Below are 15,836 nucleotides of genomic sequence, written 5' to 3' on the forward strand. Positions count from 1 at the left end.
CTCCAATATCTCTTTCAATCAGGCTTTTCGGTGTGTCTGAGTTTGAGACCCAATAAGAGTCAATACAGGAAGTGGATGGAGGGGAGATGAAAGAAGTAGATTGTCAGCAGAACGTGGAGAGCTTTGAGGCTCAAGAATGCAAAGGCTGCTCTTAGTCAGTGGGACACCTAGAAGGAGAGGAGCTACATCATTTCTTTTGCCGTCTGTTTGTGGAAGGAAGGGGAGGAAAGAAAGGAGGAGAGAAGGAAAAAAGGACGGAATGAAGAGAAAGGGAAGAAAGGAGAAAGAGAGGGAGGGAACGAGAAAGGGACAGAAGAAGGCCTTTTGGAAAACAGTTTCCCATTTCCGGTGTTTACATTCTAAATACAGTAATGGAGAAATGGATAAATATGATATATATTATGAAAATCTATAGCTCATTCCAGGGTCAAGCCAGCAAAGGAGAAAGGGGAATCAGGGTAACTTGTAGATCTGTGCAACCTCCCACTGACAAACATGTGGACGCTCAGATAGGAAGCTGATGTGAGGCACACATTCAGTTTGATTTATTTGTGCTGCTGTTAACAGGAGGACATCTAAGTGACTGTGTTTACTAAGATAGAGATATAGCTAAGAGAGCAGTCAGTTCTGAAACTACCTTCAGAAGGTGATTACTGAATCTTGTGGATTCTCTGCAAGTTTGAGGAAGGGCACACAGTGAGAGAGGATAAATAAGGTCACAGAGAAAGCGACTGTTTCAAGGAAAGCAAAGACCCAGAAGGAGGGTGAAGATGAGGGCAGGGTAAATCGCAACGACATTTAAATTTTTTTGCCAGTTAGCACCTCAAAAGGCATCCCGGTCTGAGCTCTGCAGAAGGGACGTGTTTGCAACTCACTGTGAGTCCTCTGGGTGAATCACTGACTGTGCCTATGAACAGGACCAACTGGCCAAAACTGTGAATTGTGATGACCACCACTATTGTTAGGCTGAACCCTTGTTCAACAGGATAGTGGTTTTCAGTACCAGCTAAAAGAATTTTAAAATGTTGACCATTTATATTAAATAATGTGCTACCATTTATAAGTAATATAAATGTTGTCCATTTATACTCATTTATATTACATTAATATACCATTTATATTACTTATACCATTCAGTAAAATAAATAGTCAACATTTATATTACTCAAGCAATGTGCTATAGAAACCCTAAAGGGGTCTGTATCAGTAGATTGATGGCTCTCTAGTGCGGTCCAGAATCACCTTGTGGCTTGTTGGGCCACAGATTGCTGGTTTCCACTCAGAGTTTCTTATTCAGTAGGTCTGGGTGGGGTCTGAGAATTTGCATTTATAATAATTTCTCAGACACAACTGAAGATGCTGGGTTCAGGAACCGCTATATGAGAACCATGGTTAAGCCTCACGCCACAGCATTCCTATAACAAGAGCCACCTTTGCTAATTCAGGGTAACTTGTTGGCTGCAAACTATAACCATAGGCAACTTCTTTAGCAATATAAACTTCTAGATAAGAGAAACACTCAAAAGTCACAATAGAAAAAAATACAGTCAATGAAATATGTTTTTTTCCAAATGAGAACATGTGTTGTACAGCCTCAAAAGGATATTTTCATGTAGACTGCACTAAAATAACAAGATATACCTGACACTAAAACTTAAAACAGCCTTATTAACAGAAACACTTTGACACCTCAGGTAAAGGGCTGCATATTTCCCTGCGTTTTTTTCATATCTTAGCTTGCACTTAAATGACATTGTCATGTTACTTTTAATAGGAGAACCTAGAAACTTGATTCCTGCTCACTGGTGCAAACCAAAGGGGTTATTTCCAAATATTTTCAGTTCAGTTTTTGTTCATGTGTAATATAAAGGATTTAAAAGCCAGGGTTTGGGGGAAGCTGCCGTAAATGTGTTTTAATAGTTGCTGCCTCAGCATCCTTTTTCAGGCCTGACCTAAGTTGTCTGAAGCCCAGTCTCACTGCATCCCCTCCGATCTGGGTAACCCTCCCCCTCCCTGAGTGGTCGTGATGCGGCCCATTTGTTCTTCATCCCGCTGAGCCAGAACCCACCCATCACACACCTGATGGTCGACACCAGAGCCCTGTAAATAAGCCCAGCTCCACGTGTTCTCTTAAATCAGCAAAGCCACACCCTCACGGGAAAGCCCGAGAACAAAGCTCCAGGCCCTCCCTCTGCTCTCTGCTTCCTCCTGACCTCTAGACTTCCCCTCGGGCTCCAGACGCTCCCCGACCTTCTCCGGGATGTGTAAGTTAGAGATTTCTTCTGTTCCTGTGTTTTGGTGTTGCCTCCTCCTTGTGCCTTACCTGACTGACGCCCCAGAGCCTGCCTTTCCCCCTGGCCAGGGCTCTCCTGGAGACGGGCTGGCTTCTGGCCTCCTTTAAAGAGAGACCTCAGGACCAAATTAGAGAGAAACCTAAATAAATAAGTCCCAACAGAAAGCTTGGGTGGTAAAATGTGTTTGTGCTAGATTTAGAACACACTAGGCCTGTTCTAGCTCTAAATGGCACTGCTGTCTTGTAGTATGCAGTTATTCCTCATTTTATTTTCCACTTGAAGGCATTGTATTCCCTCAGTTGATAAAACATCTTGAATTCTTTTTTTTTTTTTTTGAGACGGAGTTTCACTCTTGTTACCCAGGCTGGAGTGCAATGGCGCGATCTCTGCTCACCGCAACCTCCGCCTCCCGGGTTCAGGCAATTCTCCTGCCTCAGCCTCCTGAGTAGCTGGGATTACAGGCACGTGCCACCATGCCCAGCTAATTTTTTGTATTTTTAGTAGAGACGGGGTTTCACCGTGTTGACCAGGATGGTCTCGATCTCTTGACCTTGTGATCCACCCGCCTCGGCCTCCCAAAGTGCTGGGATTACAGGCTTGAGCCACCGCGCACGGCCAACACCTTGAATTCTTTAGCTGAAAAGACAAGGTAACTTGATAGGGCATCCCCCTTAGGAACCATAACCCCCAGTGCAGAACAAATTAAATGTGCAAAACTGTGAGCACCATGTCCTATGTTATTAAAGAAAGAAAATAATGTTGAAAGGCAGGAAAGTCTTTATGAAGAAGTTTAAAGGAGTAGAAGAATGGACGGATGAACTGGAAATGGAAAGATCAGTTTTCCTTTCCTTTAGGAGTCAGCCCCTTTGGAAACTAGCTGGTAAATGTCACAGTCCCTTTAGATGGCGAGGTTAGTGACTACTAAGAAAACACTAGGGTACAAGTGTTCATCACGCAAAGCACACCTGTAATATCTCATCTGGTCTTTCAGTGACCCTATAAGAAACATGAGACATTTTCAGATGAGGAGATTGGGCTTCAGGGTGAAATTAGGAGACTGGTAAGACTCACAGAGAGAGTCAGTGGTGGAACAGAGTTCAGATCCACATTCTTCCAACTGTAAGCACAGGGCATTTTCCACGAATCAGCCCACTAACCAGAGAAACCTAATTTTTCCAAACATTTAAAATGATGCTATGGCCATTTGAGTAAAACCAGTTTTGGCTTATACTTCTGATTCCTCATTACCAGCCTACCATTGTTTATCTGATATGGGCAGCAGAATTAAGATGTAACGAAGTCTAACAGAACCCCTCATTATCTGTGTAGATACAGTAGTAACAGAGATGGTGATATCGTTTGGATGTTTGGCCCCTCCAAATCTCATGTTGAAATGTGATCCCCAGTGTTGGAGGTAGGGCCTGCTGGGAGGGAGGTGTTGGCTCATCGGGCAGATCCTTCATGAATGGCTTGGTGCCCTCCTCACGGTAATGGCTGAATACCTGTTCCCTTCACTCACTGAGATCTGGTTGTTAAAGTGTGGTACTGCCCCCGTCTCTCTATTGCTTCCTGTGTCACCGTGTTAGGTGCCAGCTCCCCTTTGCCTTCTGCCATGGTTGTAAGCTCCCTGAGGCCTCACAAGAAGCAGATGCTGGTGCCATGCTTCTTGGGCAGTCTGTACAACCATGAGTCTAATCACCCTCATTTCCCTATAAATTACCCAGCCTCAGGTATCCCTTTATTACAGCAATGCAGATTGGACTAATACAGATGAAGAGATATAAATATTAATTCAAAAGATGTTTATATGTTTAATACTCTCACTGCGACTGGGAGGTGTTAGAGACACATAATTGAAAACAAAATCTCCTCCTAACCTAGAAAACTTCTCCCCAAAGGTAGAAGAGAAAGAAGTATCATTACACTTTAATTTCCGGGGTGCATGTGCAGAACGTGCATTTTGTTACATAGGTATCCACACGTCTTGGTGCTTTGCTGCATCTGATCCTCCCATCAACTACACTAGGTATTTCTCGTGTTATCCCTTCCCAATCCCCCCACCCCTGCCTGCTCCTCCCCACCCCTCCCCCACCACCCACAGGCCCCAGTGTGTGATGTCCCCCTCCCCATGTCCATGTGTTCTTATTGTTCACCAGCCACTTATTTTTTAGAAAAATTTATTTATTATGTTTTAAGTTCTGCAATACATGTGCAGATCATGTAGGCTTGTTCAATAGGTATACACACGCCATGGTGGTTGTTACTGCGTCCATTGCCCTGTCATCTACGTTAGGTATTTCTCCTAATGCTATCCCTCCACAATTCGCCCACACCCTGCTATTCCTCCCCTAGCCCCTCAGCCCCGGGACCCAGTGTGTGATGTTCCCCCACCTGTGTCTGTGTGTTCTCATTATTCAACACCTAGTTATTAGTGAGAACATGCGATGTTGCGATTTCTGTTCTTGTGTCACTTTGCTGAGAATGATGGTTTTCAGCTTATCCATGTTCCAGTAAAGGACATGAAGTCATCATTTTTTTATGGCTGCATAGAATTCCATGATGTATATGTCACATATTTTCCTTGTCTAGTCTATCTATGACGGGCATCTGGGTTGGTTCAAAGTCTTTGCTATTGTAAACAATGCCACAATACACATACCTGTATGTGTGTCTTTATAATTGAATGTCTTATAATCCTTTGGGTATATACCCAATAATGGGATTCCTGGATCAGACAGTATTTCTATTTCTAGATCCTTGAGGAATCACCACACTGTCTTCCACAATGGTTGAACTAATTTGCACTCTCAACAGCAGTGGAAAAGCTTCCCTATTTCCCCACATCGTCTCCAGCAGCTGTTGTCTCCAGGATTTTTAGTGATTGCCATTCTACCTGGCTGGAGGTGGTGTCTCAAAGTGGTTTTGATATGCTTTTCTCTAATGACCAGTGATGATGAGGTTTTTTTCCCCATGTTTGTTGTCTGCATAAATGTCTTTTTTTGAAAAATGTCTGTTCATCTCTGTCACCCACTTTTTGATGGGGTTGTTTTTGTCTTGTAAATTTGTTTAAGTTCTTTGTAGATTCTGGGTATTAGCCCTTTGTCAGATGGGTAGATGGTAAAAAGTTTTCCCCATTCTCTTGGTTGCCAGTTCACTGTAATGATGGTTACTTTTCCTGTGCAGAAGTTCTTAAGTTTAATTAGGTCCCGTTTGTCTATTTTGGCTCTTGATGCCATTGCTTTTGCTGTTTTAGTGGTGAAGTTCTTGCCTATGCTTGTGTCCAGAATGCTATTGCCTAGGTTTTCTTCTAGGGTTTTTATGGTGTTCGGTCTTATGTTTAAATCTTTAGTCCATCCATCTGCAGGTAATTTTTGTAAAATGTGCAAGGAAGGGATCCAGTTTCAGCTTTCTGCATATGGCCAGCCAGTTTTCTCAGAAGCATTTGTTAAATAGGGAATCCTTTCCCCATGGCTTGCTCTTGTCAGGTTTGTCAAAGATCAGACAGTTGTAGCTGTGTGGCGAGGCCTCTGTTCTGTCCCATGGGTCTATATATCTATTTTTGTACAAGTATCATTTTTTTTTTGATTCCTGTAGCCTTGTAGTATAGTTTGAAGTCAGGTAGTATGATGCCTCCATAATTGTGTGTTTAGGATTGTCTTGGCTATGTTGGTTTTCTTTTGGTTCCATATAAAGCTTACGGTTGTTTTTTTCTAATTCTATGAAGAAAGTCTTTGGTAGCTTGATGGGGATAGCATTGAATATGGAAATTATTTTGGACAGTATGGCCATTTTGACGATATCAATTTCTCATAACCATGAGCATGAAATGTTTTTCTATCTGTTTCTGTCCTCTCTCATTTTCTTGAGCAGTGGTTTGTTGTTCTTTTTGAAGAGGTCCTTCACATGTTTTGTTAGTTGTATTTCTAGGTATTTTATTCTCTTTGTAGCAACCGTGAATGGGAGTTCAACTTATGATTTGGCTCTCTGTTTGTCTGTTATTGGTGTATAAGAATGCTCATGATTTTTGCATGCTGATTTCCTATCCTGAGACTTTGCTGAAGTTGCTTATCAGCTTAAGGAGATTTAGGGCTGAGATAATGGGGACTTTTAAATATACAGTCATGTCATCTACAAATAGAGACAATTTGAGTTTCTTTTTTCCTGATTGAATATGCTTTATTTCTTTTAGCATTAAACCAGAGTGAGATGCACGTCTCAGGAAATCAGCTCAGAATTTGCAAAGACAGAAAAGAATCTCACCTTTTTATGCAACAAAGAGATACAACTTTTAACCTACAGATTCTCAAGGTAAGCAATAACTTGTCCTCAAGGGGACTTTACAGTCTCATTTGTTACACACCTCTCATTTTAAATTTTCTTAGTAATTGGAGTAACCATCTGTGTTAGAAAATTGGCTTTATCCAAAGAAAAAATACACTTCTCATGTCTTTATAAAAGTAGGTTGTCTTGCAACTTGGAGTAAGATACCTGCTGAACTTACCCTCCCAGCCTCCTACTGAACCTGAGAAATGGAGGTGTTATCTTCCTTGATAATTTTCAAAGTGATGATTCCCAGGCTTTCAGAACAGCATCCTTGGGTCTTAAAACTAACAAGAGACTAAGTTATGTTTTAAAAATATTTACATACATTTCAAAATGACAAAGATGTACAAGCTTTCTAAAGTAAATGCGCTAAGAAAAAGGTGTTTCTTATTTTTAATGTGGAGAGTATATTAGTCAGTCATTATAGTCTTCCTAACAAAACAGTACGGGTTGGGTAACTTAAACAACAGATATTTATTTCCTCACTGTTCTCGACGCTGAAAGTCCAAGATGAAGGTGCCAGTGGGGTTGGCTTTTGGTGAGACTGCACTTCCTATCTTGGAGACAATTACCTTTTCACTCTCTCCCATGCGACCTTTTCCCCACGCACAGGGAGAGAGATCTCTTGTGTCTCTTCCTCCTCTTAGAAAAACACCAGTCCTATCATACTGAAGCCCAATCCTTGTCATCTCATCTAACCTTAATTAACTCTTTAAAGGCCCTCTCTGCCAATAAAGTCACACTGGAGGGTAGGACTTCCACATGCAAATTTAGTGTGGGGCACAATTCAGTCCTTTACATAGAGTTGATCTTCTTATTTTTAGTTGGCATTTGTCCTTATGGGAATAACAAGCCAGGCTGAGTCCTTCTCATCATGGGGCACGTGTTAGAGGAAGAGATGATGAAAAGCAAGTACATTTATCACTTGCAAGTAATAATCAAGGGAAGAAACAGTGATGAGTGAAGGCCCTTGGCTCAAGGATGAGAAGATACCTGCGAGCTCCTGGTTAGCCAGGTAGTAAATCAAGCATTCCTGATGATTTGGAAAGAATGGAGCTAGAAAAACCAATTCATGGAAGCAGAATCATCTAGATAATCAGTGATGTAACTAAGTTGTACAGACTATTAGGCCATTAATCAATAATTTATCAACATTCCACTTACATATTAACTCATTTATTTATGCACTCAACATTTAATCACCCCTAGATTCATTGTTCACATCAGTATGGCTGAAAACTACCCAGATAATTTTTTCCTTCCTGCAATCACTTATTATCACTGTAGAGTTTATGAAACTATTAATTAGGTTTCAACTTAGATTTTAATTTCAAGCTGTTGTCATGTTGATTTTACATAAATACTTATGAGGTGACATGACAGAATTCTCCTCCTACCAGTACAGTTCACAAAACCCATGAAACATTTGTATGGCTTGAAGCATCGTATGTGCTCAGTTTAAGGTGTGAAAACAGTTATCTGCATTTCATCCCAGTTTTAAAAAACAACTATCAACTAATTGATATGGCATAACTCGCTCAAAATGACTGAAAGACAGTGTGGACAAATTTACAAGATTATGTTGTCTGACAATGTCCACAGATCGATAGTAAACTGACATCTAAGGAGTTTGGGACGAGTCTTCAGGAACCCAGGACTTCCCTCTTCTCAATGTATGGCCATTCTGTTGGGAGGGTGGATTTTCATCACTGGAAGCAGATGTTACACTGCTCCTCCCCTCAGGCAGTCTGGCTTAGAGGAAGGCAAGTGAAGGCCAGATGAGACTGAGCCTGCACCCAGCTCCCCATGCCCATCCAACCCTCTGATTCTCAACCCTGTGCATCCTGAAGTCAAGTTAGATATGTTTTAATGACTGACTCATATTTTAAAGAGATGAAAGAGATGATGATTCATTGTGCATTTGTTAAACCAAGTTTCAGACATGATTAACGGGGGCCCTGGACACCAAGCATGGGTGAATCATTTTAGTCTCAGGAAGACAGGTTTTGTACTGTGTTCTGTATTAGGCAGAATCAGAAAGGAGAGAGATTGGAGAGTCCTAGATAAGATGGTAGAGAATGGGTAGGACACCCTTCTCCTGACCAGCAGACTGCTGGTTAACCCCGACTTTGGCCTCACCTAGCTTCCCACATGGTTCACCAGTAGCAGTGAGGAACAATGCATTATCTGCTGAAACCCAAAGGAAACGCTGATGCATTTTAAATTTATTTCCTCAAGTCAATTGAGCTTTCCCCTAAAATATGGTCACATTATTTATTACTTTAAATCTTGGCTTTGCCACATGTTATGTGTAACATTGAGTAAGTAAGTTAACTTTTCTACGTCTCATTCCCTCATCTGTAAAATGAGGTTGACAATAGTGTCCCCTGAGGGTGGTTGGTGAGAGTATTAAATAAATCAATATATGTAAACCTGCTAGAACGATGCCTAGTGCAAAACAAATACTTCATAAGAAGATTCTTTGTTATTTTATTTTCCACAAGTTATTGGGGTGCAGGTGGTATTTGGTTACATGAGTAAATTCTTTAGTGATGTGTGAGATCCTGGTGCACCCATCGCCTGAGCAGTATACACGGCCTTGTGTTTGGTGCCTTTTTCCCTTGTGCCTCCCCCTCCCCCAAGTCACCAAAGTCCACTGTGTCATTCTTAACCTTTTGCGTCCTCATAGCTTAGTTCCCACTTATCCGTGATAATATACAATATTTGGTTTTCCATTCTCGAGTTGCCTCACTTAGAATAATCGTCACCAGTCTCATCTAGATCACGGCAAATGCTGTTAATTTATTCCTTTTTTTGGCGGAGTAGTATTCCATCATGTATACATATGCCAGTTTCTTTATCCTCACATTGATTGATGGATATTTGGGTTGGTTCCATGATTTTGCAGTTGTGAATTGTGTTGCTATAAACACCCACGTGCAAGTATCTTTTTCAAATAATGACTTCTTTTTTTCTGGGTAGATATTCAGTAGTGGTATTGCTTAATCAAATGGTAATTCTACTTTTAGTTTTTTAAGGAACTCCACCCCGTTTTCAGTAGTGGCTGTACTAATTCACATTTCTTCTAGCAGTGTAGAAGTGTTCCCTAATCGCGGTAACCACGCCAACATCTACTGTTGTTTTTGTTGTTTAAATGCTTTTATTATGGCCATTCTTGCAGGAGTAAGGTGGTATCGCATTTTAGTTTTGGTTTGCATTTCCCACATCATTAGTGATGTTGAGCATTTTTTTAACTGCTTGCTAGCCATTTGTATATCTTCTTTGGAGAATTGTGTATTTATGTCCTTAGCCCACTTTTTGACGGGGTTGGTTGATTTTTTCTTACTGATTTGTTTGTGTTTGTTGTAGATTCTGGATATGAGTCCTTTGTCAGAAGTGTATATTGTGAACATTTTCTCTCACTCTGTGAGTTAACTGTTTATTCTGCTGACTGCTATTTTTGCCATGCAAAAGCTCTTTAGTTATCTCTCAGCTATTTATCTTTGTTTATATTGCAATTGCTTTTGGGTTTTTAGTCATAAAATCTTTGCCTAAGCCAATGCCTGAAAGGGTTCTTCCAGTGTTATCTTCTGGAATTTTTATAGTTTCAGGTTTTAGGTTTAAGTCTTTAATCTGTCCTGAGTTGATTTTTGTATAAGGTGAGAGATGAGGATTCAGCTTTATTCTCCTACATGTGGCTGGCCAGTTATCTCAGCACCATTTGTTGAAAAGGGTGTCCTTTCTCCACTTGATGTTTTTGCTTGCTTTACTGAAGATCAGTTGGCTGTAAGTATTTGGGTTTATTTCTGGATTTTCTATTCTGTTCCCATTGATCTATGTGCCTGTTTTTATACCAGTACCATACATGCTGTTTTGGTGACCATGGCCTTATAGTTTGAAATCAGGAAGTGTGATGCCTCCAGATTTGTTCCTTTTACTTAGTCTTCCTTTGGCTATGTTGGCTCTTGTTTGTTTCCATATGAGTTTTAGAACTGCTTTTCTAACTGTGAAGAATGATGGTGAAATTTTGATGGGAATTGCATTGTATCTGTATATTGCATGCATTTGAACATTGCAGCATGCCCATTTTTGCAATATTGATTCTACCTATCCAGGAGCATGTGATGGGTTTTCGTTTGTTTGTGTCATCTGTGATTTCTTTCCTCAGTGTTATGTAGTTTTCCTACTAGAGATCTTTTCACCCTGTTGTTAGATATATTCCTAAGTATTTTTTTTTTTTTTTTTTTTGCAGCAATTGTAAAAGGGTTTAAGTTCTTGATTTGATTCTCTGTTTTGTCGCTGTTGGTGTATAGAAGAGCTGATTTGTGTACATTAATCTTGTATTGGGAAACTTTGCTAAATTCTTTTATCAGTTCTATGAGCTTTCTGGGGGAGTCCTTTGGGTTTTCAAGGTGGATGATCATATTGTTAGCAAACAGAGACAGTCTGACTTCCTCTTTACCTGTTTGGATGCCCTTTATTTCTTTCACTTGTCTGATTGCCCTGGCTAGGATTTCCAGTACAATGTGGAAGAGGAATGGTGAGAGTGGCCATCCGTGTCTTGTTTCCATTCTCAGAGGGAACGCTTTCAACTTTTCCCCATTCAGTATTATGTTGGCTGTGGGTATGACACAGTTGCCTTTTATTAATTTAAGCTATGTCCCTTGTGTACTGATTTTGCTGAGGGTTTTAATCGTAAAAGGATGCTGAATTTTGTTAAATGCTTTTTCTGCATCTGTTGAGGTGATCATGTAATATTTGTCTTTAATTCTGTTAATGTGGTACAGCACATTTATTTACTTGCTTATGTTACCCCATCCCTGCATCCCTGGTATGAAAATCACTTGATCATGGTGGATTATCTGTTTGATACGTTGTTGGATTTGCTTAGCAAGTATTTTATTGCGAATTTTAGCATGTTCTCTAGAGAAACAGAACTAATAGATGTCGGGGAAAAAAAAAGAATTTTAGCATGTATATTTATCAAGGATATTGCTCCGTAGTTTTCTTTTTTGGTTGTGCCCTTTCCTGGTTTTGGTAATACGGTGATGCTGGCTTCATAGAATGAATTAAGGAAGGTTCTTTCTTTCTCTGTTTTGTGGAATAGTGTCAAAAGGATTGGTGCCAATTCTTAAAATATCTAGTAGGATTCTGATGTGAATCCTTCTGGTCCTGGACTTCTTTTTATTGTTGGTAATTTTAAAATTACCATTTCAGTCTTGCTACTTGTTATTAGTTTGGCGCATCTAGTTGTTTCTGATTAAAGCAAAGAGGGCTGTATTTTTCCAGGAATTTATCCATCTCTTCTAGGTTTTCTAGTTTATTTGCGTAAAGGTGTTCATAATAGCCTTGAGTGATGTTTTGTATTTCAGTGGTATATCAGTTGTAATATCTCCTGTTTTGCTTCTCAGTGAAGTTATTCGGATTTTCTCTCTTTTCTTCGTTATTTTTGCTAATGGTCTATTAGTTTTATTTATCTTTTCAAAAAGAACCAGCATTTTTTAAAATTTAGCTTTTGTATTTTTGTTTGTTTCAGTTACATTTAGTTTGGTTTTGGTTATTTCCTTTCTTCTGCTGTGTTTTGGTTTGAGTTGTTATTTTTTTCTCTAGTTTTTGGAGATACGACCTTAGATTGTCTGTTTTTCCTCTTTCAGACTTTTTGATGTAGGTGTTAAGGGCTATGAACTTTTCTCTTAGTACATCCTTAGTTGCATCTTAGAGGTTTTGATAGGTTGTGTAATTATTGTCATTGAGTTTGATAAATTTTTACATTTCTATCTCAATTTCCTTTTTGACCCAGTGCTCATTCAGCAGCAGGTTATCTAATTTCCATGTGTCTGTGTGGTGGTGAAGTCCCTTTTGCAGTTGGTTTCCAGTTTTATTCGACTCTCGGTATGAGAGAGTGCTTAATATAATTTCAGTTGTCTGAAACTTATTGAGGGTCATTTTATGGCCTCTCATATGGTCTGTACTGGAGAAAGTTCCGTGCATTGTTGAATAGAATGTGTATTCTGTGGTTGTTGGATGAAATATTCTGTATATATCTGTTAAGTCTATTTATTCCAAGGTGTAGTTTAAATCCATTGTATCTTTCTTGACTTTCTGTCCTGACGACCTGTCTAGTGCTGTCAGTGGTGTATTGAAATCCTCCACTATTACGGTGTTGCTGTCTACCTCATTTCTTAGGGTGTATTAAGTAATTGTTTTATAAATTTGGGAACTCTAGTGTTAGCTGCATATATGTTTAGGATCATGGTATTTTCCTGTTGGACAAGGCCTTTTACCATTATATAATATCTCTCTTTGTCTGTTTTAACTGCTGTTGCTTTAAAGTTTGTTTTGTCTAACACAACTGGGAAGTCTCATCCTCAGGAAGAGCTGTCTCTAATCTTTTTGGCACCAGAGACTGGTTTTCATCTTGGGCAGCTTTATCCCAAAACCAGCTGGGATGGTTTTGGGATAAACTGTTCTACCTCAGATCATCAAGCAATAGTTAGATTCTCTTAAGGAGTGCATACGCTAGATCCCTCACATGTGCAGTTGACAACAGAGTTTATGCTCCTGTGAGAATCTAATGCTGGCTGATGTAACAGGAGGCAGGTCTCAGGTGGTAATGCTCACTTGCCTGCCACTTACCTCCTGCTGTACAGCCCAGTTCCTAGGAGGCCACAGACCAGTATCAGTCCATAGCCTGGGAGTGAGGGACCCCTGCTCTGGAAAGTAAGAGCCAAGGGCAATAGCAATGTGCCAGTGAAGAATCCTACCAGGTGAATTAGGAGGTGGCTTAACATGTTTGGAATACAGGGTCCCCTGGTAGAAAGACATTCCACCGGGCCAGGCGCAGTGGCTCACGCCTGTAATCCCAGCACTTTGGGAGGCTGAGGCAGGTGGATCACGAGGTCAAGAGATCGAGACCATCCTACCCAACATCGTGAAACCCTGTCTCTAATAAAAAATACAAAACTTAGCTGGGTATGGACATGAGCCTGTAGTCCCAACTACTGTGGATGCTGAGGCAGGAGAATTGCTTGAACCCAGGAGGTGGAGATTGCACTGAGATGAGATTGTGCCACTGTACTCCAGCCTGGTGCCTGGTGACAGAACAAAACTCTGTCTCAAAACAAAAAAACAAACAAAAAAGACATTCCACTGAACCTGCAGGTCAAAGTTTCTGTGCATGTAAGGTTTTTATTTTACATAGCCCAGGGGTTGTGGTCCTCTGCCTATGAACCCCAAATATGTCTGGGGTAAGACATGGAAGGAGAGGCAAGATTGTTGGGCATGGAGAATCATCTCTGAGACGCTGCAGAAGAGGCTAGAGAGTCACCCCTGTGTAACACATAAGAATTACAATAAAGAATTGAATTTTGATCTTTTTCATGGACTGGTAATCTACACTACATATACTAAGAATTTAAAATATTTAATTAAATAAATGAGTAAATACTGTATTAACACATAGTGTAAGAGATGAGGAGACTACTAACATAGATGATAATTTCAGGTGTTAAAAAGCAGATATGTACGTATTTTATTCTGAGTGTCTAAAAATACATTATGTCCAGCTTATAATATAAAAAATGTTCCAATTATACCTAATATTAATAAAGCACAATAATGACTTTTTTCCTAAATTGAGTCATTAAATGTGTTCCAGGAGGATACAGACTTTGTCTTAATATTTTACCAATGAAATAATCATTATAGCTACCTAATAAAAGAATATGCCTTTTTTAGATGTTTACATAATGGGAAGTAGTCTAGTTTTAAGACTGGTCAAAACTTTCCAAGCATATTTCACAAGACTCCTCCAATGAGTGGAAGATTTAACCTCTAAGGTCCTTTTGTAATTCTAAAATTCCATGATAGTGCTTTGGGATTTAAAAATTGAGAGAAAAGCTGTCCGTATACAGGGAGAGTTGGATGCTCTCCAGAGACACCTCCAGGCACAGGACGTATGATTTGGGTGGATCAAAGTTCTCTTGAATCAACTTGAAGGAAGCAACACTGGTACGGGTTGAAGTTTTCTTAAAAGAATTTAGTTTATATTGATTTAGTTCAAGCACTGTAAAGTTTAAGCTGTAAAAACTGAGACAGTTTCTATGAATTTGATGTCATAACTTTTACTAAGCATTCTAAATTTTCTGTCTTTTTAAAAGAAAACTTGGGCTGTTTCCATGACAGAAAATAGTTTAAGCAAAAAGATTAAGCTCTGAGTGTTTATATGGAAACATTCATGCACTGGTCGTCTAGCCGGCACTCAGGAAATGTTAGCTGTATTGTACTGAGGCACAAACACGTATTTGACAAGAGTATGTTTTCCTTCAATCACTGCAGGAGTATTTGTTTTGTTCGTTTCTCTACCCTGGGAACCTGGTGCTCAACAAGTATTAAAGGGAAAATCAGCAATTGTGCTGTGGTAAAATGATAATATAGTCAAATACTATTCTGATCATATTCTACTTTTATCCACCTAATTTCCCATAAAAATCATACATTTCAGTAATAGCTCACTTTGCTTTAGGAGATGTGTTCAAATTCATGATATTATCTGGTCACATCTATATAGGTAGATAAATATTATCATTCTCATCAATGCGGGAAACACAGAGGTTCAGGGAGATTAAATAATCACATTAGTGACTAGGATACACATCCCTTCTTCAAGATTCCCTGTTCAGAACATTTCTAATAAACGTGAGGGTTTATGCCAGCTTCAGAGGTACAGATCAATAAAAGAGAAAGCCTGAACAATTTCTTCTCCATTTGGTGACTTTTTGCTTGCTTTTGTTTTGACTTAGTGTCTTTTATAAACCTGCAGCGTAATCTCTATTTCTTCAGTATCTGCTTGCAATCATTGTTACATTTTTATGTTCTTAGTGGATAAAAATGGTAAAAACTATTTCTTTCACTCCAGTAAGACTATCCAACTTTCTAAACGTAAGATTTTTCCAAAGATACTTGTTCATAATGGATCTAGCACAGGGGGAGGAGCCTCAAGAAAGCGATTGTTCCTGTAGTAGTAAAATGTTCCGACGAATTGAAACACATGGTTGTCTACACGGTTTTTGAAATTTCCTTCAAGAAGCTTACTTCAGTGATTAGTTGTGCAGTGAAAAATTCTTCCCCACATATAAACAAATTTTCTCTGGGTCTGTGTGAAGCCTATTACATCATATATTTCTGGTCTGTATGGAAATGAAGGACATCTGCTTCTTT

General features: G+C 39.6%; 1 long non-coding RNA gene across 1 annotated transcript in view; it reads left to right on the top strand.

Annotated features, from left to right (window-relative positions):
* LOC141584177 (uncharacterized) overlaps positions 1–15,836 on the top strand; it is a 61,461-nt gene that overhangs the window by 19,436 nt on the left and 26,189 nt on the right. Inside the window, exon 2 of the long non-coding RNA XR_012517116.1 lies at positions 6,484–6,602. This is a non-coding gene — a long non-coding RNA (uncharacterized LOC141584177). The remainder of the gene's footprint in view (positions 1–6,483; positions 6,603–15,836) is intronic.

Source organism: Saimiri boliviensis, chromosome 4 (assembly GCF_048565385.1).
Source record: "Saimiri boliviensis isolate mSaiBol1 chromosome 4, mSaiBol1.pri, whole genome shotgun sequence".
Taxonomy (NCBI): Eukaryota; Metazoa; Chordata; class Mammalia; order Primates; family Cebidae; genus Saimiri; species Saimiri boliviensis.